Raw genomic sequence first — 26,363 nt, forward strand, 5'->3', positions numbered from 1 at the left:
TCTATTTAGGTAGAACTACATTGGGTCAATTTTCCACTGCTCTTGTTATATCACACTGATTAGGGCAACCAAATCGAGCTTCTCGATCATGCAGCAGCATTCATCGCTGCCATTCAGGCCTGGATCATGATGGTACACAAGAGAGCAATCATGCAACCAAAATATCTTTACTTCTTGTAACTACAACCAAAAACAAAAAAAACATCTTTATTTACTAGTTTTAGTTTACTTTCTAGTTTTAACTTACTTTCTAATATTTCATTTAGTGTTATTTTACTTTACTAATACCGAAGCTTTGTGCTTGACAACCACACGGTGGAGTTGAGGGCACATGAAAAAGACTTTGCTTTGCAGGTTGTTAGACGAGGTTGGAATAAGCTTCACCTTTGTTCCCTAAGAGTTCGATATAAACCCCGAGTCACCCTTGTGGGGAAACTTTCTCTTGCTGCATCACACTGCACTTGGAGTCCCAATGAATTGACACACTTGATGTAGTGTCATTAGCAACTCGGAGAGTGGCATGGGATTGGTGGCAGTGGTTAGAAACAAGCATCATCATTCCATCTATGTACTTGGCATTAGAATACCATAAACCAATTTTCTAGCAATTTTAGGTACCCAGGGCCTTAGAGAGGTTTAAGGCAACATAGAAGAAGGGCTTATACATGGTCCATTGTTGGGAGAAGCTGAAGGAGGTGATAAAGTGGAGGGTTGGCTATGAGGCCTACAAGGGAGAATTTAAGAATGGCACATCCACGGTGGTCATCGACGGCGAAGATGATGCACTCGGGCAGAATGCCCTTCCACCTCGTCCCCAGGGCCAAAAGTCTACAAAGGCCGATCTTTCCCGGGAGGCATCAGCTCTTGCGTTGAGCGAGGCCTTGCAGAAGATTATGGCTAATTCTCTAAGTCGCCCAGGTCAGAACGGACGAGAAGAGGCGTCTGGAAAAAGATGCCTCTACTGCCATCTACCTCAACCTCATCAAAGAGGCCATTGAAGTCTAAAGAATGGACGTCGAGGCCAAAAGGGTATATGCTGAGGCAAAAAGGATGGACACATCAAGGCCAGAAGGCTCGATGTCGAGGCCAAGATTCGGGTAGAGGACACAAGGATCATGTTGGCCAACTTAGCCACCATGGACGACGACATGAGGGCTTGATTCCTGAAGAAGCGTGCCGAAATCCGCGCACGTGACGCCTGAACGGCCACGCCAATGTCAAGCACCATGGTCTCCTTGTGGACTACATTTGCTGGTCATGATCATGTTGTGCCCCTTTTGGATTGCATTTCGTGTGGTACCATGTGCACTATCTGATGGACTCATTTGTGACCAATTTGAGTCACTCTAGCCGCTGTTTGGAAGTCATATTTTGGTAGAATTTATTTGTTTGTGTTTTTTTGGAATTTCAAAACAAATATGGTTCAGACAGACAAAATTCCTCGGCCCGCTGGGATACCCACTACTAGGAAAAGGCCTAGCCGTAAGAATGCTCTCAGTGGCGCACATCTATTTTGGTGCGCCACTACTAGTTAGCAGTGGCGCACCAAAAAGTAGTGCTCCACTAATACAAATATAGCAGTGGCGCACTAGTATTAGCCGTGCGCCACTACTAAATTTTGGCCTGAATTACAGATAGGTCTAGAGTTAGCAGTGGCGCACCACATATAGGTGCGCTATTGCTATTAAAATAGCAATGGGGCACCTATATGTGGTGCGCCACCGTACTACAAATTGCAATAGCGCACTATATGCCATGCGCCACTGTGCTGCAAATTGCGGTAGCGCACTATAAGCGGTGCGCCACTGTGCGGTCTGCCTGCTGCTTGATTTGATCCACCACGCGCGCCACGCCAAGATGAATCCAAACAAAACAACCACGCGTGCGGGTCCCAAACCGACCGACCGAATCTCCAAAGCAAAAAAGCCAACCCTAATCCCCTTCTCCTCTATCCCATTCTCCCCCGCGCCGCCACTTCCCACCCACAACAGACAGCGAGGGACGCCGTGCGGGAGGCCGAGGCGCCCTCCTCCACCAGGGCGCTGGAGCTACGCGGTCGACGGAGGTGGACGACAGGGCGCTGGAGCTACGCCGTGGAGGGCTCCGCGTCCTTCGCGCAGGGGAAGGCCAGGAGGGTCAGCGCCAGGGCCAAGCCGCTCCTCTCCCCCAACTTCGTGCCCGTGCACGCGCGGCGGCGGCGCCCTCCCCGGCTCGCGCGGCGTCCTCCCGGCCGCTCGCGCGGCGGCGTCCTACCCGGCTCGCGCGGCGGCGCCTCTCTGCACGCGCGGCGGCGCTCTCTGCACGCGCGCGGCGGCGCCCTCTCCAAGACGCGCGGCGGCACCCTCTCCACACGCGCGGCGGCGCGCCTCTCCAGCACGCGCGGCAGCGCCCTCCCCTGCTAGCGCGGCGGCGGACCTCCCCCTCTGCTTCCTGCTCGCGCGGCGGCGAACCTCGCCCTCTGCTTCCTGCTCGCGCCGCAGCGCTCACCCAGCTCACGCGGCAGGATTCCGGCGGCCTGTGCGGCAACGTCCGGCGTGCTCAGTTCCTGCAGATGCATTGCAGGGACCTGATTGCTTTTTTCATTTTTCTTTTAGGGTTTTAGTTGAAAAGTTTACATATTGGTTGTATTTTCCTTTAATACGGAGTAGCTCTGGTTCATATAATAATAATTGTTCAGTGTCAATAAATACAAAAGTAAGGGACGGGGGGCGACCATGAGCAAGCCCACTTTTTTTTTTGCTTTTACCCCGCCACAGCGGTGGCGCACCGGGTAGCCTTTCTCTGGCGCATCTGGCAATGCTACCACGCACCTCCATTCAGCTATAGTGGCGCACTCCCGACTGATATTTGTGGCGCACCGCTCAGTGCGCCATTGCTATCCTGGTTAGTAGTGGCGCACCAGTAGTGCGCCACTGCTAATACTTAGCAGTGGCGCACCACTAGTGCGCCACTGATAGCAAAACCTGGTGCGCCACTGATAGCCTGTTTTCTAGTAGTGACCCCTCAACGTAAACGGTCGCTCATCCCTTTTCGCATTCGCGACCTGATGCAAACAGACGCATGTGGCCACTTTGGACGTCCGTTTTGTTTTGCATGGGACACACTTGTATATGATCTCTTCATTAGGTGGGATCATAGGATCAACTCACACAAAACATATTTTAAAAATGCGAAAAATTCGAAAAAATACACAACATGCCTACGGGTTGTATCTACAACACCAAGAAATTTTAGCTCAAAATTTGATCTACACTTGAAGAAACAAAAAATTCAAATCTAACTGTAAATAGTGTCAGATTTGGTTGAATGGTATTTCACACTATTTACGCCCAAGCTTATCGTTTTTGGTTCTCGAAATGTATACAGTATTGAATTTAAAGCTGTAAATTTTTAGCCTAAGGCAAGATAGATGTGTGTTGTCATTTCTTTTCAGAATATTTAAACATGTTTTTTCCAAAAAAAAAATCCATCCGGAGTAGATCATATCTAAAAATTGATCCTGCAAGTCTTCTCCGATTTGCGTGGCACCGCCCAAGTGAAATGACACGAGATTAAATTCATTCAGAAGTCCGTGCGGTGGTTGACGTGATCGACGTTGCGTGCTTGCGAACGGCGAGCGCGTCGGGGCCGGCCCTTGTCTTCCCGGCTCCGACACGTAATCGGCGTAGGTCCTCACATAGATCCAGTCCAGCCAGCCGGCCGGCCTCGGTGATCCCACAGGCACAGGACGCCGAGTCGAGCCGAGCCAAGGTAACGCAATCACCCGGATTCAGATACTCCGAAAAGGTTTTCGCGTCACCAGTCTAGGTCTAGTCATTCTATCCGAACCTTTTCTCGCCTTGGCAGGCGTGTGCGGGCCATGGCCACTGCCCACTCATCATCCAAACCTGCATCACGCACTCACCCTAGTCGCAGCACCGCAAATGATCGCCTCGTGCTGTGGGGGGTGAGGATTACTGCTGTTTTTGCCGGGGTTATTACCGCCACTCCTCGTGCTAATCCTGACATCTTTCCACTAAAACAAACAGGCAATGCACGATCGGATTAACCTTTTTATATTTGACTTAAAAGGGAGCAGGGGTCTTTTCCAAAAGAGAATCAAACGTTATGTTGCCGAGCGCTCTTTGTTTTAAAACACTCGAAAATTGTGATTCCAAGTTTTAAAAGATCCGAGAAAAGTCTTAGAGGTACCAATGATGTACACTACAAAGGCCAAAATCTCAGTACGAACTATATTGTATTTTAGACTACACAAGAAAACTTATACTTAGTAAATAGTGGACGTTTCAATGCTATATACTTTGTTACTTTTGTGTAACCTAAAGAGAAGGCGGTTCATATTGACATTTCACATGTTTGTAGTACACACCATTGGCTACCTCTACCTCTACGATTTTGTTTCAAAATTTTGAAAACTTTTAAATATGAAATATGATTTCATATTGACATTTCACATGTTTATATAGGCGATCGGTCCTAGAGCTTCCAGAGAAATCCTAGCCGACTACGGTTAAAGAATCCTAGACTGATGCGACATACACTCCAAGGATTCTAAGGGCATGAGCAATGGTGGCATACACAACTAGCTGCTCCATGTAAAAAAGTTGTCAGAAGCAGCATGCTTTCCAATGGAAGCTACAACTTTAGTCAGAAAAAAGAGAGAAGGGACCCCACAAATATGACACTATGTATCTCTTTCTCTCTCCAAAAAGCATGCTTTTTAGGCTTAAGATCCCACTTCTTGAAGAGGAGGCTGCCTCCTCATCCGAACCTACTTTAGACCACCCGAACCTAGTTAAAGGTGTGAGACAGTAGCTCTAGGACAGTGCATTGGGCATGCCCTAACTTTTGGGCTTTACACGGACTCCGGCTTGGACCTTCCTTAAGTCAGTTGAGCCTCCGTTATGTATGTAGCAACTGGGCTGCCTGGTAATCCCGTCGGCTGTACCACCCTATTTGGTATATCCCAACATTGAGGACCTATAGAGGATAGCGAGGAGCATGTAGGGAACACCACCTCACAATCTGACAACGTACAATGTTTTACCCTAACAATTTGGCGAGGCACCACCGTAGCAGAATTGCAGTCTTGAGTGAGGAGAAACAACCGAAACAACTGAAACAACCAAAACAACGAGCACCAGAAATTCCTTCCAGCTCTCGTACCGAAGAAGGCCCATACCATCTAGCTTTGGCTCGGAAGGCGTCGAACCATCAGACATGAGAGAAGCTCACCGGAGAGTTGGAGTGGTGTTGGTCTCCGGACCTAGAGTCGTCTTACAACACGGCCACATTAACGAAGAGCACACCACACCGGCCACACTTCCACAACACTTGGACAACCTAGAGCGACGAGAAACCCGCCGAGAGCACTTGCAGAGGAAGGGGTAGAATGCCGTCGACACGAGCACACGGGACAAAATGCCTTGGCTGCCGGCCGAGAACCGCATCCGGCCTAAGCTTTTACCTTCTGTTCCCACCCGATCGAATCGATTTTGGAATTTTGTCTAAGAGATGGGGTGGGGTGATAGAGGGGACCACAGCTGCGCCTCGAAGGAGGAAGAAGCGGTGCCTGAAGGCGTCACTGCCGCTTGGCCGGACTACTAGGGTTTCCACGGGACCCAAGCTACCGGGTCTAACAGGAATGCAGAGTTCCATGTCGCAGACACCACCCGTCGCCGCCTCACCTCACGAGAAGTTGAGGACGATGACTAGAGTCACCCACCGCAGGATGCCGCCGCCTAGCCTGGGAGGGTCGTCACCCAGATCCTGGTGTTCTTCGCCGCAAGACAGAGCGACAGGAGTCTCGCAGCCACCGTCACCGGCACTCGAGCAAGCCCGACATTCTCCTCAGGTGGCGGCGGGGGAGGGGGAGAGGTAGAGGGGGCGGGGGGATGTGAACCCTATCGCCCCCCGAGTCGCCGAAGCGGACGAGGTGGGGGCTGTCTTTCAAGTCCAGTTAACATAGTATATTTCACACCTGTAAATCAATGATTATCTATAGAAAGCCACAGATAAAATTGCCCTCGTCTATTTGTGCCTACGATGGTTACATCATTTTGCGTGCTATCAAGTATAAAATGACACTTTTGAACTTCTCCTATGGTCTCTATTCCCGTAGAAATCTAGATACATGTCATCTTGATTTCGGTGGACGTTGTTTTCTAAAAGTTTTGCATCGCCAGTAGCTTTGCTTCTTCATTTCTTTCGGAGACCACCAGTCAGCAAGACCGACTGATAAACCCAGCAGAGCACATGCAAAGATGAACGCGAGGGCATTCAGTACCCTCATGCACCAACGTACGGCCGGAGGAGCCACTGGACAAGTTGGAAACTTCACAGCTGTACATACACATCCTTCATTGTTTTCCCTTAATCAAATCACAATTCACAACACACGTATTATATGTACACTGGATAGTCTGGATCCAGTAGCCTGCACCGCCTGCCTGGCTGCCTACGCCCAGCGTCATCGATCCTCCGTGTATACTGCTACCAGTCGCGAGCTTGTTGTTAGTCGGACCTAAAGGGTGCCAAACCTGACATCAAAGCCAACGCCAGTGACGATCTTCTTTTCCCTAAAACAGAAAAGGCAATGCACCCAATTAGACTTTTACTTCGCCCTGAAAAAAGTGCACTACTTCTGAAAAGAAAGTCCCCTGAAAATTTCTCCCGAGCAGACTACTGACACCAAAGCCAATAAACAATAACAATCTTCCTTTTCCTAAAGCAAGACCTATTCCAAAGACAATCTTCCTTTCCCTAAAACAAAAAGGGCAACGCGCAAACCTGATTAGCTCTATTTCGTTTTAATGTTTTGTCAAAATATTAAGCAATTTTTGAACCAGTTTAATTCAGTAAAATAAAACCACAAATGGATTAGTAAATTTGACCGGCGTAGAAGAAACTAGACATATCTAGTAGATCTATATATAGACCAAATGCAATTGAAAAACAGCTAGATAATAAGCACACACCTCTTGACTGAGAAGGCCACACCAATAGGGGTTAATTATTGGTTTGCCACTACAGCCCGCGCAACACTCAGTTTTGCCACTAGAGCAGAATGGTTCTCAGTTTTGCCACTAGTATGTGTGCAACGACTCGTTCCGTGAGTCTGCCGTTTCATTCAAGTCAAACGTCCTTGACTCGGCTGTTTCAGGTGGGACCAGGCGGAGACACGTTTGAAAAGAGGGCCGTTGCTGGCCGTTTCACGTGGGACCCACAAGGCAACCGTTGGAGCTCAACCCCATTTAAAATCCCTGAACGCGCGGCGGAGCTCGCAGCGGTGAGCAGAAATCAACGGGGTTGGAGAGGGGCCCTCGCTGAGGTGCGGCGCGGGCGACTGAGAGGGCCTTGTTGACGGGGAGCGCCGCCGACGGCGGGAGCTGCGGAGGGCGCAGCCGTCTGCCAGAAGCACCTCACGGTTCAGATCCCGCGCCACCTCTATCCATGTCTTCTTCTAGCTCCCGTGCCACCTCTCGGTTCGAGCTTCTGGTGCGCATGGAGATGCCGATCCTCCTCTGTCCGCGGTGCCGGGCGGCCGTTGATCGGAGGATTTCGCGCACACCGAAGAACAACAATCGTCCGTTCTATGTGTGCAGCAGCGAGAAAGGGGTAAGAATAGTGGAAATTTCAGTATTTTGTGCATAGTTTGTGCTTAATGTGGTTGATCTCTTTCGTGTGCTTGCAGATAAAATGCTTCTTCGTTTGGTTCGATGTTTTGGTCCAGATGATGATGACTCAGCTGCTAGATGAGCACGAAGAATGGTTGCCCATCTTGCCACAAACGACACGGGTCGCCGCGATAGCTAGTGCAGAAGAGACGGAGGGCGGAGCACGCATTGACAGAGACGTAGCTTTTGAGCTAAGGAGGATGAACCAGAAGATTAGAGAGCTCGAAGATCAATCAAAAATTTGGAATTACATTTGTGCATTTGTAGGTGGTATTGTCATCGCACTAGGTTTAATGTTGACATATTGTATGGAAAGGCATGACTTTTTCATGAATTTGTGATGAATTTGTAAGCTTCAAATTGTATGAACTTGTAAGCTTGAATTTGCAAGCTTGAAATAAATAAATCTGATCAAAATTCGCTAGTGGCAAAGGTTTGGCTTTGGGCAGATGAGAAGGGTGTTTAAAAAAACGGTGAAAAATGAACAAGCAAAAAAGGCATGACTTTGTCATGAATTTGTAAGCTTCAAATTGTATGAACTTGTAAGCTTGAATTTGCAAGCTTGAAATAAATAAATCTGATCAAAACTCGCTAGTGGCAAAGGTTTGGCTTTGGGCAGATGAGAAGGGTGTTTTAAAAAATGGTGAAAAATGAACAAACAAAAAAAGGTGCGGCTAGGACTCGAACCCAAGACCGCTTTGTTTGGTAGCGTGAAGGATTGCTCTGGTAACCAGTGGGGCGGATGGAAAGATATTGAAAAGCAAAAGGAAGAAATCTAGCTATAGTTAGTTCTAGTTCGTGACTTGGTTTATGGTGTAAGGACGCATATGTTTGTTCTTTGTGTTTATGCACGCTGCTTAACCAAAAAAAGGGTGCATCTTTGTTATTTGAAGCATTACGTGTTTGTGGTTTAGGTTGGAAAAATAATCAAACAATAAAGGGTGCATCTTTATATTTTTGCGAGGGAAAAATGGTGCATTTATCTGATTTCAAGCATTGCGTGTTTGTGATTTTTTGTTTCATACTTATATGGGTACCCTACTTATATTACATCAAAGTTCATACTTGGATCCATGTTTGTGATTTCATGATTCATACACCCTTGATATATTACATCGAAATCATAGAAAACTAAGATATATGAGATGCAAATATTGGTAGCCAGATCATCACGCAAAATAACTTAGATAAAGTCGATACATAAGATGCTTAGTTCCACCATTACACGGAAATAACTTAGATAGATAGATGGGTACCCTAGATAGATAGATAGATGGGTACCCTAGATAGATAAGTTGAGTGACACACGACTTGACACGACTCAACACGGAACCACATAGAAAATGAAAACGTAAAGCTAAAAAACATGACGAGCTTGACGAGAACACATCTTGGCCGCACTACCTGCCGCAGCACCTGCGCCGCACCACCGTCTTCACCAGCGTCTTCACTTGTAGTACGGGAGGCAGTGCATAGGTTTCCCGGAGAAGAAGATGGTGTCGCAATCGGTGAAGATGTTGTAGGTGGTGAAGAAGATTGACTCGCAGCCGCACCAGAAGACCTCACCGAGGAGGGCGTACGCGTCAAATCGGTTGGCGAAGGTGACCGTGAGCAGCTTGAGGGCGACGCCTTCACGAGACTCGTTGACGTAGTACATGACGGGCGAGCCCGGTGGGAGGTGGGAGAAGCCCTCGTCGAGGAAGTCTCGAGTGAGCTCGACCTCGGTCCTCCACCTCGACTTTGCCCACACACGGAGCGTGTTCTCGACGAGGACGTCCGCCGGATAGAGTAGCTCCGTCCTGGTGCGCGGACGGCGGAAGGTCGGTCCCGTGTACTGCATCTTCGGAGAGGCAGAGAGGCTCGCTTGGGTGCGTGGTGCTTTGGAGAGGGAGAGAAAGAGAGGCTCGCTCGTTTGGTGTGTGGGAGAGGAAGAGAGGCCCCTTATAAAGAGGTTGGCTCATAATTCGGGTTTCTAATGAATTAACGCGTGGCTAGCCGTCTTCCAAAAATAATTAAGCGTATTGACGCGATCGACGATGGCACGGCCTGAGACGATGGCAAAACTGATGCCGCTGCATCGCTGCGAGAGCTGAGACGATGGCAACGCTGAGACGTTGCGTCGATGCATTAAAAGGCGTCGGCGAGTGAGGTACGTGGAAAGGGCCGTTGGCGTGGCGCATGCATGGCGCATGCATCACAGGCCTAGACACGCGCGACGGCCCAACGGACCAATGGATATTTCAGTGTTCTTATAGCCCACCGTACGCGTGGAGAAAGGAACCAATCATGTTGAAGAACGAGGGTGTCCACGGATCGGCCCGAAACCTTCTAGAAGGCTAGATCAGACGGCTGGCGTTACCGCAGTGAACGGTCCACAATGCAAAACAGAGCAACCCACGGATCGGTCCAGTTTCCTTCTAAAAGAATAGGGTTAGCTGGTCAAAATTAGGCTTTGACCAAACTTGAAATGAGCATAAAAAATTCAAAAAAATCGAAAAAATGGAAAACCTTCTCACATAGACTTCTTATGTCATATACTACCGATTCTAGTTGATAAACATGGTCTACATGCTGTTCAACAAAAAAACCATGTGTCTAATGTGATATCTCAAACACTGGGGTACAAGTTCGAGGGTGAAGACAAGAGGTTTAGGGTTTGGAACATGAAAAGTTTTAAAAACCTCACCAAAGCTTCATTTTGGAGTGAATAACAAGGATCCATGCTTAGTTTTACAATTCCATGTTTAAAACTTGATAAAATGATGGTCAAAGTTAGGTTTGACTAAATTTGAGATGAGCATAAAAAATTCAAAAAAAAATAAAAAATGGAAATCCTTCTCACATAGTCTTCTTATGTCATATACTACCCATTCTAGTTGATAAACATGGTCTACATGCTGTTCGACAAAAAAACCATGTGTCTAATGTGATATCTCAAACACTGGGGTACAAGTTCGAGGGTGAAGACAAGAGGTTTAGGGTTTGGAACATGAAAAGTTTCAAAAACCTCACCAAAGCTTCATTTTGGAGTGAATAACAAGGATCCATGCTTAGTTTTACAATTCCATGTTTAAAACTTGATAAAATGATGGTCAAAGTTAGGTTTGACTAAATTTGAGATGAGCATAAAAAATTCAAAAAAAAATCAAAAAAATGGAAATCCTTCTCACATAGTCTTCTTATGTCATATACTACCCATTCTAGTTGATAAACATGGTCTACATGCTGTTCAACAAAAAAACCATGTGTCTAATGTGATATCTCAAACACTGGGGTACAAGTTCGAGGGTGAAGACAAGAGGTTTAGGGTTTGGAACACGAAAAGTTTCAAAAACCTCACCAAAGCTTTATTTTGGAGTGAATAACAAGGATCCATGCTTAGTTTTACAATTCCACGTTTAAAACTTGATAAAATGATGGTCAAAGTTAGGTTTGACTAAATTTGAGATGAGCATAAAAAAAATAAAAAAAATAAAAAAAAATCAAAATCCTTCTCACATAGTCTTCTTACATGGAATTGATGTGTAGTGAACTTATTTGGCCAATTTAGACAAGATCAAAAAAACTTGCTTAGAAATGAGGCCATTTACCCTACCTTTGGAGCTCTTTTTTAGCACATTTTGACATGAGTTCCTCAAAACATGTAATCTCATCATTCCAACATCATTCAAACATAGTTCAAACATGTACTCTATCATTCCAACATCATTCAAACACAAATACAACATTATTCATGAACTTTAGTTGGTTCCCACTCAATCATCTACAAAGCATTGCGGCTTCTTCTTGGTCCTTGCGCTTCTTGCCACTACTTTGCTCCTTGTGATCCTTGTGCTCATTGCTTCTTTTCTTCTCTCCTCTTGGTTGTCGGCACCTTAACTACCTCAGAGCTCACTGCCACAACTTTGTTCGAACCTACAACAGAGCTGTACAAAACAAAGGGCGGTAAGATTGTGTCAAGTGATAAATGTACACTAGTATTGGCAAGATTTACATACCAAGTAGAACTCACAACCACAGAAGGTTGGACACCAACATTTGGAGCCTCAATTTTCTCCTCAATTGGATCATCAATTGGAACATCATTTTGATCATCAATTGGATCATCATTTTGATCATTTTGTGGCTCATCAATCGGATCATCAATTGGATCATCAATTTGATCATTTTGTGGCTCATCAATTGGATCATCAATTGAATCATCAATTGGATCATCAATTGGATCATCAATTGGATCATCAGTTGGATCATCAATTGGATCATCACTTGTAGCCTCCACTGCACCCTCATTTTGATCATCATTTTGCTCATCATTTGAAACATCAAAACACTCTCCGAACGCTGGATCTACTCCGTTATCACAGTACTTAGCGAAATGACCAGACCCACCACACCTTGTGCACTTACGTCCCCTCGGTCCAAGTCCAGCTCCTTCGCTTCGAGGTCTTATTCTACTTTTCCTCGGTCTACTTGCTACTCTCTTCAGAACTGGAGGGAAAAGCTTAAAACCAGGGTCCACTGGATCCCATTGTTGTTTTCCCTCCAAAGCAGGTAAGGCATGTGCATATGTGGCTTTGAACTTTGCAACATAGTAGTAATCATGCACATACTATTGTATGTTACCTGCTTTACCTGACAGAGTAGTGATGAAAAACAAGGCATGAATGCATGGCAACCCAGTTATCTGCCATTGCCTACAACTGCAAGTTCTAGCTTCTAAATCCACTGGATATCTCCATTCCCTCTTCTCTTTATCCAAAAATGATACCTCTGTCGTCGTAGCTGAGCAACGAGTCATGTCCATTTCCAAGCCTCTTGTTTTCTGCTTCAATTCATTCATCACGGAAGGGATTATAATGTGTCCCATGAATTTTGCCTCGGCTATTCCTGCACGAACAAGAAATTTCTGCACGTATTCTACCCTTATCTTGTCAAGCAAATCCGCCAAATAAAGACCCTTTAGTTTTCGGATCGTTGAGTTGAAAGACTCTGCAAGATTATTATGCACATAGTCAACTTTGCTCACTTCACCGAATTGGCTTCTGGCCCATAACTTGGAGTGGTGTGTTTCCAAGTATTCCTTCACCTTGTCATTTTTGTATAACTGTCTCATGTGATAGTTGTGCTTCTTCACACTGCAAGTCAAAGATGCTGGCCATAAATTGTCGGCATACACCTTTCCTTTGAATTTCTTCCCAAAATTTGCAGCAAGGTGACGCATGCATTCCCTATGCTCTACTCTAGGGAACACATTATCCACGGCTACTTCTAAACCCTTGCAAGCATCTGTATGAATTACCAACCCATTGGGATGTGCAATAGCCCGGCGCAAATTCTGCAAAAACTAAGTCCAGCTCTCCTCAGACTCTGCCTCTATCACGCCATAAGCAACTGGAAATACAAAATTGTATCCATCAACTGCACAAGCTGCTATTAACTGTCCTTTAAACCTCCTCGTGAGAAAAGTAGCATCAATAGCCAAATAGGGCCTGCAGCCTTCCAAAAAACCCCGGCGACAAGCCTCAAAGCAAACAAACACCCTTCTAAAGCATTCTTTGGTCATTGTCATTCCCCTCAATGTGTACTCCACGGTGTGGTGATCAATATCTATAATACTACCTGGGCTGGTCTTCTCCACTTCACCCTTAAATGAATACAACAGTTTAAAACTTTCCTGCCAATTACCATAAATAGAATCCATAGCATGTTGTTTTCCATTGAAAACCCTCATGTATGGTACCTCTATCTTGAACTTTTCTTTGAGCTTCTTCTGCAACTCCTTTGTACCCACTTGATGGTCTTCTGTCACCCACCGTTTTGCTTCTTCAGCCACCCATCTTGACTTGGCTCTACTGATTGTTTCCTTCCTCAGGGTTGATTCCAGGCATGTGTGCCTAAAAGGGTTCACTTTGACTTGAACATTCATGCTATTTCGCATTTTAGACGCGTGCATCCTCCATGGACAATCTTCAGTTGGACAGTGCACTCTGTAACGTACTCTGTCGCTCTTGTCAACTTCAAATGTACGCTCTGCCTTGATGCAGTATGTCACAAGTGCATTTCTACACTCACTCATGGATGTAAAGATGGTATCTTCTTCCATCTGAGAGTTTGCAGGGTCCCATTCAATAGCTGGAAGGTCTTCGTCCTCAACCTCCTCATCATCAATCACAAAAGCCTCATTGTCACACTCATCTCGGCTTTCAACCCGACATGGCCGCCGTAAATTCTGCACAACATCAGAATATAGCCTCTCTTCATCATCGATGTATTCAGGATCCACTTCTCTTGGGACCCTACTGCCGGTGCCCATGTTTGACGAGCCACCACGTCGCCGTGCACTAACTAAAGCTCCCCTAACTGAACTATTCTGGCTAGAGCTGCCATTACGACGACATGAATCTGTCCGAGAAGGTCCAACTGCCGGCACAACCACATCATTTTGCAGCCTCACATGAAATTGCTCTTTCTCCTTATGCTTAGCAAACATGGTAGCGAGCTCTTCATCATTACTAACTTTCACCCAATCACTTCCCCCATCGTAGTATTTGAATTTCACTTCATCATGCATACCCCAAGGATATGGGCCACAATTACCTCGCCAAATTGTCTAAAACTCCAATTACAATCCATTGGCAACCGATAATCAAACCCTCCTTGGAATTTCTTTTGATCCTTTGCATGCACAATGAATCGCTCCCTTCTAATGTTCACCAAGAAAGCAAACCACAATTTCATCCTAATCAACCATAAACAGAGAGGCAATGAGCACACCAAAAGCAAAATCAAACGCAATAAGCACTCCATGTCAAATCGACTATTGCACTGCACAAGAAAGCTCAATAGGAACAAGGCTTACCCCTCCGGAACCCAGTCGTGGACGCGGCGGGTCTCCGGCCCGACGCCTGCCTCGCCAAGGTCGTCGCCGCCACTAGCCATTTCGTCGAGCAGTTGGAGGGCGCAGTGGCGGAACGAGCGACTACGTCGCAAGACGGTGGGGGCAGAGCAGGTGCTCCTGGAGGCGGTGGCGGTGGAGCAGGTGTCCACGCGGGACGGCCGCGCGGCGGCGCAGGTGGTGGCGTCGCAGGTGGTGGCGGCGCAGGTGGTGCCGGCAGGGGCGCGGATGGTGGTGGGTGCAGCGGATCGGTGTGAGGCTGTGTGGCGGGAGCAGGGGTAGTTCGGTCTTCACCTATTTGTCATTGCGCGGTCCTACCTGTAAGATCCGGCCCCACTTTCAGTAACGGCAAGAGATGGAAACGTTTGAAGCCTGGCCGTTTGGCCTTGACAGAGCAGCTGCGCCAGAAGCGGTGGCAAAACTGAGCATCATTCTGCTCTAGTGGCAAAACTGAGTCATGCGCAAGCTGCAGTGGCAAACCAATAATTAACCCCACCAATAGATATGTCGTTTTCATCCGTGGAAATAGAGGTCGATGGCACGGTCGTACCCTGGGAAGGAATTAGTCGGTCGATCTGGATGCATAATAAAACAGAGCGAGCAGTTGCACGCACCCCATTTTTTTTTTTTTGAGAAACGCACCCCAAAATTCTAAGACACCGTTCCGAACTAAGGAATAAGAAGTTGATCTCATGTTTTCATCTTCGTGTGTATAAAAAACATTGTTTTTCTGCATGTACCGAAACAACACTTTTGGAGCTTTCATATGGTCTTTTGATCCTCATACATGTAAGAAATTGACCTCGTGTTTTCATCTTCGTGTGTATAAGTAACATTGTTTTTCTGCATGTACCGAAACAACACTTTTGGAGCTTTCATATGGTCTTTTGATCCACATACGTGACATTTCAATTTCTGCATTTTTTATTTCCAGTGTTCATGCATGGTCTAAAATCCAGGCAATTCCAAAGAAACAAAGACGTTTTTTCTAGGTTTCTCTTGGAAACACAACCAAGGTTGCGACAAATAGCTCAGTGATCAGAAAGACTTCATCATTTCTTCTTTCCGAGACCACTGGCCAGCAAGACTGATCAACCCAGCAAAGCACATGCAATTATGCAAATACGAAGACGATGGCATATTCAGTACCCTCGTGCACCAAGGTACGGGCAGAGGAGCCACTGGGCATTTGGGCAAGTTGGAAACTTCGCAGCTACTAATTACAAACATCCTTTATTGTTTCCCCTTAATCAAATCACCACGTACTAAGCAAGGTACACGCGGACGTACTACTATATGTACACTGGATCCAGTACCATGTACCGCCTGCCTGGCTGCATCCTACACAGTCCGTCGTCGATCGCAGAATTGTACAACCGGTAGCGGTGTTCACTGCACTGCACCCAGCGATCTCGTCTCATCATTAAGGCTTGCCCTGCCCGTGCACACATGGGCGTAAATACACGTAAATGAATGGTGCCCTGCCTGGCTGCCTCCCTGCATCGATCGTCTTGAACCAACCATCGGCATGCTACTAGTCCTTGCCGGCGGCCATGGAGCGCCTCCTGGAGTGGGCCGTGGTGACGGCCAGCTGCAGCTGCGCGCCGTCCAGCCACTGCTCCAGGTGCGGCAGCAGCGCCGGGCCCAGCTTCACGTACGCCTCCACCACGCACAGCAAGATTGCCTGCAACATATCAAATGCAGCACATGGTGATTAGTTAGTCCGTCGTCGGAGAGGACGTGGTGCCGTTGCTGCATTAGTTTTTAAGGTCTTTCAATGTTCTTGTTTCTTCTCTAAGAATAAGGAAATGAATGTGCTTGATTTCTGCTGGGCGAATTCATCAGTTTGTTTGATCATTTTGTGTGCTGCGATGAGGAGCCACGAGCCAGGCATGGAAGAAAGATGCAGGGTCGCGTCAGGGTTCAGGATGGACACATGGGGTGTGGTACAGACAAGGTGTACGTGCGCGTGTACTGATGATCCATGGCGAGATGCGGAGGGTGCAGGGGCGGAGCTCCCCTTTGGGCAAGGTATGGCAGCTGCCCTACCTTGATTTTTTGCAAAAAATCGCATATACATATGCATCTATAGACATACAATCAATTTTGTACAAGTTCTGTCCGTTTCTGAAGAAAAATGAGAGCCGAACTGGGCTGCTACGTACCTAGCTGGGCTGAATCGATCGGCCGGACGTGCAAGGGAGCGAACTAGCGAGCGTATAGGCGATCCCCTACAGGACAGTCCTGATCGCGTGCGCGCAGGAAAACCGCCCGCACTCTTGTGGGAAACGAGCAGCGGCAGCCGCCTACGCCTGCCTTTTCTTCTTCGACGCGATCGGCAGTACCGACACGCCAACGCCGCGACGGCTGATGGGATACGGCCTTCCGGTTCCGGCCACCGTTCTCGTCGTCTTTTCATTGTGCCGCCTAATGCCCTGTCCTGGCGGCTTCTTCCCAAGCGAATCCCGCCGACTTTTCCGGCCGGCACGTCGTACCCTTGTCCTGTAGGCTATAGATCACCTGGCGGCCGGCGCTGGTTAAGGTTTATCTACAAGATTTCTTAGTTTGAAGTTCGAATAGTTTGTGGCTTTGATTTTGTGATCAAGGTTCAAGAAGAAGTGAAGAACTAAGATAGACAAGAAGGGAAAGAATGCTGCAGGTAAACGGGAAGGTACAATTATAGATGTTCAATTATAGATGTTTTTGTCAATTGAATAAACTTTAAATTTGTGAATTGTGAGCTCGATAATATGGGCAAACTAGTAATGTATTTTATGTTTTCAATTTGCAGTCTTGATCTTGCTAAAATTAAAAAGGATTTTTAAAAGGAAGGTAGAGCTTTGCCATTGCCTGGAACTTCCAGACGGCATTAAAACTTCATTATCGGTACGTTTGTAGGTTATACTTATATTTGAACATGTTGCTGTTACCATAGTACTGAGTGACTATTCTTACCGTTATATAAACTATTAATGTGTCGAGATAGTTTATTCTTTTGCGTCATTTTTACGTTTAAAATTTCGCCCGACCTCAATTTTTTTCCGTCCTTCGCCACTGGGAGGGTGGGCAGTGCTTTGATGCATTGCAAATCAGTGCGATGCAATGCAGAACATGGTTCTTCGTTAAGCAGGTTTAATTTGTGGGGAGGAACTCGGCCAGCATGCTGCAGCCTGCAGGAGTTTTAAAGGTCTTTGAATGTTCTTGTTTTTTTTTCTCTAAGAAGAAGGAAATCAATGTTCCTTGTTTTCTACCGGATGAATTCATCTGTTTGTTGTTTCTTTGATCATGTGTGTGTGCTACTGTGCTGGGTGATTGAGTGCGTGCAGAGGTATAGAAGAAGATGCAGAGACACATGGGTTGTGGTACAGACAAGGTGTACGTGTGTGTGCCGATCCAGGCCGAGATGCGGAGGGTGGACACTGGACAGAGCTTTGACGTCTACGGGATCCAAATGAAGGTACACATGAACATGGCCATACTATTATTGTCTTAAGGGACACGGCACAAGTAACAAGTGTATGTATCTGTGATGTGGTACTGAATAAATTCCTCAATTGAGTTCTGAATGCTACTGGGAGACGCTCAACGTCTCAACATCATAGGCATACTAGTTGCTATACTAAGCAAAATTAAGGTACTCATGAACATGGCCAGGATATTGGCCCGAAGGGGCAGCTCAAGTGCATATATCCATGAAATGGTAGTGGATATTGACTCGAGGCGGCATCAAGTGCATGTATCCATGAAATGTGGTGCTGAATGAATTCCTGAACTAGTTGAGTTAGGGCATCTCCGGCGCGACGCATTTTAGCGTCCGCGCACGTCCGTTTGCATCGGCTGAAATGGTCGAAATCGACCGCGCGCCCGTTTGCGTCGAGGTGGCTCCAGCGGCACGACGCATTTTTTGGCAGAATCATTTTTTTTAAACATGAAACATAATTTAAATAATTAAAACATGAAAAAAACCCTAAACGCCTACTGCTGCTCCTCGTCGTTGTCGAGCACGATGAGCTCCGGTATCGCCCACGGCCAGTTGCCATCTGGGGGACCGTACGCCGGGCGCCCCGGCGGTGCTGGAGGTGGAGACGCCCAGGGCTGCGGTTGTGGCGGCGGTGGAGGCGCCCAGAGCTGCGGCTGTGGCGGCGGTGGAGGAGGCGCCCAGGGCTGCGGCGGTGGAGGAGGCGCCCAGGGCTGCGGCTGTGGCGGCGGTGGAGGAGGCGCCCAGGGCTGCGGCGGTGGAGGAGGCGCCCAGGGCTGCAGCTGTGGAGGAGGAGCCCAGGGGTTGTACGGCGGTGGTTGTGGTGCCGCCGAGTCCTGTAGTGCCTGTCGAAGGGCTTCATCCTCCGACAGGCCCGGCGGCATGACGCCGGTGGCGTAGCGGGACAGCGGCGGATGCACAGGCGCGTCGTTCTCGGAGACGAGGACGCCGAGCTTCGCCATCTCGTCGTCCGTCATGTTCTCCGGGAACTCGAAATTGCGGCTCTCCGCCACGGCCTGCTTCCATTCGTGGAAGACGACCGCGACGTAGTCGTCGCTGTCGTCCTTCACCTCCTCGTTATGGTACGCGAGCGCCTCGATGTAGTCGTCCTCGTCGTCGTAGGCGGCGTAGGCGTGGTCGTCGTGGTCATCGCGGTCGTGGTCGTTGTTGTACTGCGCGCGCGTCGGCGCCTGCTGGAGACGCCTCGGTGCCTCCTGTCTTCGTGGACGAGTTGGCGGTGCAGCCCCGAAGGGAAAATCCCTGTCGCCCATGAAGCTCGTCCTTCTTCTCTTATCCATCTCGGTCGACAAATACGTACGCCAATTGTCGGAGTCGATGGCGTACGCCGGATCGGCGAGGAGGTCCGGCGGCATGTACCGCCTCCTTCGCCGGATCTCCGCGGTCCGGTCAGGCTCGCGCGCAGGGACAGGAGGGATGGGAACCCGGCGGTAGCTAAGCCGCCACCCACCAGGCAGTTGCACGCCGGACCAGGACTCGCACGGCAACCATTTGCCGTGCATTAGCCTCCCCAGCGTGACGGGGAGCGGCACCCTCTTGCTGCCGCTGCCGGAGGCCTCGAAGTCGTTCTTCTTCCCCATGGCGCTGCGGCGGTGGTGGTGCGAGTGCAAGTGTGGGCGAAGGAGGAACGCGGCCGGTGGACTTTTAAGGGCGGCCGCGCGCGGGATACGATGCCATTGAAGACGGCGCAGAAGCCCAGCCGCCGCCCGCCAGTGCGCAGAACAGGCAGCCGCGCCATTGATAGCGAAGGCTGCGGCGCAGACGCGGAAGCGCTGACCGCTGAAGCGATGCCTTCGATGCAGACTCGCTACCAGGCGGGCCCGGTGGAGACGCGAGCGGACATTTTGCGCGTCCGCGTAGCGTCCGCAGAGACGATCCGGTCACTTTGCATCGCGCCGCTGAAGAGGGTGGCAGACGCATTTTCGGTCAAGGCGGACGCAAACGATCGCTCAGCGTCCGTTTGCGTCGCGCCGCTGGAGATGCCCTTATGTTATGTGCTGATGGGAGATGCTCTACGCCTCAACGTAGGAGGTAGTTACCGTGCAAATTTATGGTCTAGATGAAAATAGTGTATGCAAATTGCTGAACTTCTCTTGATAAGATGAGGTTCAGGACAGTTCCGAGTTTCAGACTGGTTTCGATCAAATGATTACAGTATTTGCTGTTTTTTGTTTTTTTGTGAGAATTACAGTATATGCTGCTGGGGGACGCTTGGGGCCTGACATCCTAGGTATGCTAGTTGCCATGCAAATTTATGGTCTGGAGAAAATAGCCTGCAATGTAACGAAAAGTGTATTTGGCACATGACCACCAGTGCTCCTGATTTTTAAAAATCATATTTTTTTAATTTCAAAAAATATGAAATTAAATACCCACATACATGTAAACATTATGAAGGTACGGTAAAAATTTTGGAGAAAAATATGTTATATTTTAAGCTATATAAAAAGATAAATTTCTGACATATATATACCTCTATACGTAACCATAAATTTGTTTTTTTCCTGTAGCTCAAAATACAATGTAATTTCTACCGAAACTTTACATGAATATTCAGAACATGTGTATGTATTCATGGAATAAATGTGATGGTTTTTTGGAACGTAGAAATACAATTTTTAAATATTTTAAAAACTGAGAGCACTGGTGCACTGGTGGAAAAAGGGCCTTTGGTCGCGGTTGGCAACTGCCATTAGTCGCGGTTGCGCAACCGCGACCAAAGTAGCGCGACTAAAGGCCCCCCCTTTAGTCGCGGTTCCTTACGAACCGCGACTAAAGGCCCGTCCACGTGGGCCGCAGGCGAGCGCCAGGGCGGAGGACCTTTAGTCGCGGTTCTTCTGGCCAACCGCGACTAAAGGCCTCCGCAGGGTTTAGGGTTTAGCCCCCCTCCCCCTAAATCTGGTTTCTTTTTAATTTGTATTGTTTTATTTCTTTTGGGTTTTAATTTTGAAGGAGTTTCACATATTCTACGGTACTACATACATGCATATGAATGTACAATTTCAAACAAATTTGAAATTAGAACCAAAAAGAATTCAAGAGGAATATACAATATATATTCAATATCGGATGACCATATACAATATATATTCAATATCGGATGACCATATACAATTTTGAACAAGTTTCCATCCATAATTTAGTGCATATGAAGTTCTACGCCATCGTAATGGTGTTCTCCTCTAGGATCGATGAATTCCCTCGCCAACCATCCAGCTAGTTCCTCTTGAAGTGGTCGGAAGCGAGCTTCTGGACTAAGCGTCTTCCGGAGGTTATTCCTCATGATGTTTTCTCACACTTCTGGTCCCGCTCATTGCAGTATCTCCGGATCCTCTCACAAACATAGTATCCACATAGATTGGTCCCCGGTGGCTGAATATCCCCAGTCGTCCGCACTGCCATTTTAAATTGTAGCTCTTTTTTGAATTCACCGACCTTTTTATCTACGAACCGTCTCCAAACCCTACGAGGCAAAGAAAATTAAATGAACAAGAGAGTTATTAATTAGTTACTTGATATTAGGAAATGATGAACGAAATAGGCCGATCGATATAGAGCGCAAATGAATGAAAATAATTACTTTTGCATCATTTTTCTCATGTCGGCCCAAAGCGCCGGATCCATATTCAGAGAGTCGTGGACGAGAACTGTGGAGGTGTGAAATTGAATTACCATAAGAATCCAGTGGAACCTGCGGACACGATACATGCACAGTCATGCATAACTCATCGATTAGTCACATACCATGCATGGAGTAAACAAAAGAGAATGTGCTCAAGACAGAAACACTCACCCAAAATGGTAAGGAAATAGAATATCACTTTTGAGTTCCTGTTTTCTAAAAAACCGCCACAGGTCATCCTCCACGTCGTCGGGGTGGTGTTCTAACACATATGAATTAACGATTTATGGGTCAATGAACCCAACATCATGAATGTTCCTTATTCGCATTTCCCGCTTCTTCATTCTGCATAATAGCGTACACAACAAGATAGTTAGGACAATATATATATATATATATATATATATATATATATATATATATATATATATATATATATATATATATATATATAGTGCGAGGCAATGAACGAGATGGGGTAGAAATTAATAAATCACTTACAGAACGTAGCAACTGATGATAGATTTGTCGAGGTCGCGCAGATTGAACAGCTGGAACAATTCACTCCGATGAATTTGTATATAGTAATGTTTGAAGTGATGCTCATATCTAACTTCCGCATAAATATAGTCTTTGGCGTTTTTAAGTTTTATGTAACCCTTGTACCAATTTAGCAGACCTTTCATTTGTCGAGGTAGATCCTCTTCCTGCGCAGGCTCGACGAGAGGGCCATTCTTCACATATGTAAATACTACGTCCTTCACTGGCGCCTCATCAAGGCCTAACAGTGCACGAAGAGTGATACCTAAGTCGGCCGCTTGTTCTCTGGCACTCGTTACAGTCAATCCATGTGCTGCCGCAGCTGCTATGATATCGGGGGCATCCGGACCGGTGGCTTGCACTATGAGCGGGGCGATCGATTGTTTACTTTGTTCCCCGAGCTGGGCAACTTCTTTCCCCTTTCTAATTTTTTCTCGGCCTCCTCCAAGGCTTTCTTCTCCGCCAACTCTTGGTTCCTCTTGAACGCGAGTGCTTGCCTACGAAGTTCACGTAAATAGTCGTCAGGCAGATTCTTCGCGGCTTGGGACGGTGTGTTCAAAAATGACTTAGCCCAGCTCTTTTCCTTGTCAGAAAATACTTGCTTGGGCTCGGGCTCTCTTTTCTTCTTGCAGTCCGCCTTCCATTTCTCATAATCAGCAGCCACGTGTGCGTCGACTTCCTCGGCACTACGTTCCCAAGGCCTTGTGGGGAGAGGCTTCAGTGATGGCTCTGGTATCTTTGTGGTTCTAGGTACATAAGGGTCCGGGTTAATAACCCAGGACTGCTTCTGCTTCTTCGCCGGAGGTGGATTGGGGGGCGGCGTCTGCTTACCCGTCCGGGGCGGACTAGGGGGCGGCGGCTGCTTACCCGCCGGAGGTGAATTGGGGGGCGGCGTCGGCTGACGTGAAGGAGGTGTAGGTGAAGCACCACCACCACTACCGCCACCGCCACCGTCACCGCCACCGCCACCGCCACCGCCACCACCACCACCGTAGGGGGGTGGACTTGTTGGCGCCTCGCCTGGAAACTTGATAAATTTCTTCTGCCATAGAATGAACTGGCGCTTGACATCTCCAAGTCTTTTCACCCCTTCAGGTGTAGCAATGTCAATGTCCAGGTCCTCAAACCCTTGGACTATCTCCTCCACCGTGACACGAGCATAGCCATCTTGAATGGGGTTGTTGTGGTGGAGTGCTCCAGGTGGTAAAGCACTGCCGATGGCTACCTTCATGGACATGTTCCCGATAGGATAATACAGATGACATGCTTTCATCTCCTTTATATCGTCCACGGGGTAGCGAGGAGGCTCCGGTGCAGTAATTTCGACCACCAGAGGCTCCGGTGCAGTAATTTCGATCATCGGTGCACCAGCCGGTGAGGCCTCCGTGGAAGCCACGCTGCTTCTTCTCCGCTGCTGGCTTCCGAGATCCATTGGATGATCTTCATGCTGCGCCCGAGCTGCATCTCTTTCGGCTACTAGTACACTCACGGTTTTCTTCATCACATCCATTTCCGTTACCAACTTCGCCACAACATCTGCATCCCGATCCATCTTTCTCTTACGGCTTCTGTAACCGTACGGGTCATCGTTCTGGGGGAACCCTACTTTCCACGGAATGGGCCCCATGCCTCGTACACGTCCTCCGTGTTCAGGATTCCCGAGAGCTTTTGTCAGGGCGTCGTTCTCTCTGTTGAACTTGATCCTCCCCTCTTGAGCATCCCTCATTGCCTCAATAAGCTTTTGGGTGGGTTTAATTATTTTGCCCTGATAAACACACTCCCCTGTCTCCGGGTTCAGCGATCCCCCATGCCCGTACCACCAGCTTTTGGCCCTTGGGTCCCATCCCTCCGTACCTGGACGGATTCCTCGCGCCCTCAGCTCGTTCTCCATCTTCTCCCACTTAGGCTGCCAAAAGCGATACCCTCCTGGCCCCATAATATGATTGTACTCCTTCTTGGCCGCATTCTCCTTATTTTTTTTCGATATTTCAAGGAACTGCTCCGATTTCTTTTGCTTCACAAATTCTGGCCAATCATGTTGCAGTTTCTCATATTGTCCTTTGAAATCCGGAGTCTTGCCCTGCTTGACAAAGTCATGGGCTAGATTTTGCTTGTATTTCCGGAATGCGTTGGACATCTTAGAAAGAGCGAACTGTTTGACTAGCTTGCACCTCTCCTTGTTTTCCTGAATCTTGTTACCCTTCTCATCGTATTTGCGGTATTCCGGAGGTAGAACGAAATGTTCCATAAGCTTGTTGAAGCAATCTTTTTTTGTTCTCTTATCGACAAAAGTGAAACCAAAGACGTGCCTTCTTTGGCTCATTCCACTCCTGGACGGTGATCGAGACGTTGTCTCTAACAACGGCTCCGCATTGGCTGATAAACTTGGTGGCGTTCTTGCTGGGCTCCAGCGGCCTGCCGGTTTCTTCATCGACAACCTCGATGGTGCATGTTTCGTTTGGTTTCATCGTCTTGGTTGCGCCACGCTTTGACGACGTACTCGATTTTTTCGACGATCCGGCCGAGGGCTAAAATAAGAAAGAGAGTCGCGCGCGTTAGTACACACACATTTATTCAAATCAGTTAGTTTGTATCACCAGAGGCTCAATATGTATATATATACCTCGGCGCCGGAGGTGGTTGCTACTTCCAATTGAAGATCGTCGTTTATCGACGTTTCTTCGGCATCATCTTGCTGACGGCGCCCTTCATCTTCACCCTCAAGGTTCAGATAAGAAGAGATATCATCTTCTTCTTGTCCGGTCGGCACATATAGAATATCGCCTTTTATGATGCCGAACATATGTTCTTCAAGGTCCGGATCATAGTTGTCCAGAATCGGGTCAGCTCTATCGTCCGCCATATGTCGATCCACGAAAACATGTAGTCAAAACAAATTAATTGTGTATATGCCAGCATTATCACATCTCTTCTACATATAAAGAGAGAGGGCGACGAGGGAGGCGAGAGGGGGGACGCGTGTATTAGATGTGTATATGCGGACGATCGACCTCGCCTCGCAGTGACCGCGTGACCGAGAGACCGGTGGCGGTGGCGAAAGGGCGGTGGCGGTGGCGGTGTCGGTGCCGGTCCTCTCTCTCGTAACAAAACAAAAAAAAACCAGCGCGTATAAGGAGGGGGAGGCGAGGGCCTCGCCGCCCCCTCCGTATACACGCGGGGTCGGTGACGAAAGGGCGGTGGCGAAAGGGCGGCGGTGGCGAAAAGGCAGTGGTGGTGCCGCCCCCTCTCGACCCAAAAAAAAAACACCGCTCGTATACGGACGGGGTGACGAGGGGCTCGCTGCCCCCTCCGTATACGCGCGGTGGTTAGTTTTTTTACACAATATATCTTTTTTAAGTCAAATTTTAGTTTTTTTACACAATCTTTTTTAAGTCAATTTTAATTTTTTTAAGTCAAATTTTAGTTTTCTTTACACAATCTTTTTTTAAGTCAAATTTTAGTGTACAATTTTAATTAACAAATTGTGAGATAATTAATAAAAACAAAAAAAAACAAAAAAAAGGGGCCGGCGCCGGCCACGGCCCCTTCGTCTCGATCTCCCTCATCTCTCTGTACACACGGCCGGCCGCGCGCGCGTGGGCGAGCGAGGCGGCGCCGTTGAGGGCGGGCGAGCGAGGCGGCGGCGCGCGTCGTTCAAAGCTGTGCGCGCGCGCGTGGGCGAGCGGCCGGTGATAGCGGCCGGCGGTGATAGTGGCGCGGCGTGGGCGAGAGGGGGCGCGCGTGGGCCGGGCGGGGCGGTGACGACGTACGGCGAGAAGGACGGGGCGGCCGGGGCGCGCGAGGACGACGACGGGGCGGCGGGCGACGGGGCGACGCAGCGGCGGCGTTGTCGAGGGCGAGGGCGACACGGCGCGAGCCTCGGCGCGAAGAGGCGAAGAGGCGAAGAGGCGACGAGTGCGCGAAGAAGATGAAGTGCGCGGGCGAGGGCGCGAGTTTTTATAACAAATGGGCTTTAGTCGCGGTTGGGGACACCAACCGCGACTAAAATCACTTTAGTCGCGGTTGGTGACCCCAACCGCGACTAAAGCCCATTTTTCGCCCCATTTGCGGTTCCCGCGGAAAACGACCTTTAGTCGCGGTTGGCCCGGCCAACCGCGACTAAAGGTCTTTTTC

General features: G+C 48.2%; 1 long non-coding RNA gene across 1 annotated transcript; it reads right to left on the reverse strand.

Moving 5' to 3' along the window:
- Positions 1-21,373: 21,373 nt before the first annotated feature.
- LOC139832212 (uncharacterized) lies at positions 21,374-21,971 on the reverse strand. The gene is made up of 3 exons (XR_011746912.1): positions 21,861-21,971; positions 21,648-21,758; positions 21,374-21,530 (listed from the first exon to the last, which is right to left on the reverse strand). It is a non-coding gene; the product is annotated as an uncharacterized lncRNA (long non-coding RNA).
- Between the last annotated feature and the right edge of the window lie 4,392 nt (positions 21,972-26,363).

The sequence above is a fragment of the Lolium perenne genome, chromosome 6 (genome assembly GCF_019359855.2).
Source record: "Lolium perenne isolate Kyuss_39 chromosome 6, Kyuss_2.0, whole genome shotgun sequence".
NCBI lineage: Eukaryota > Viridiplantae > Streptophyta > Magnoliopsida > Poales > Poaceae > Lolium > Lolium perenne.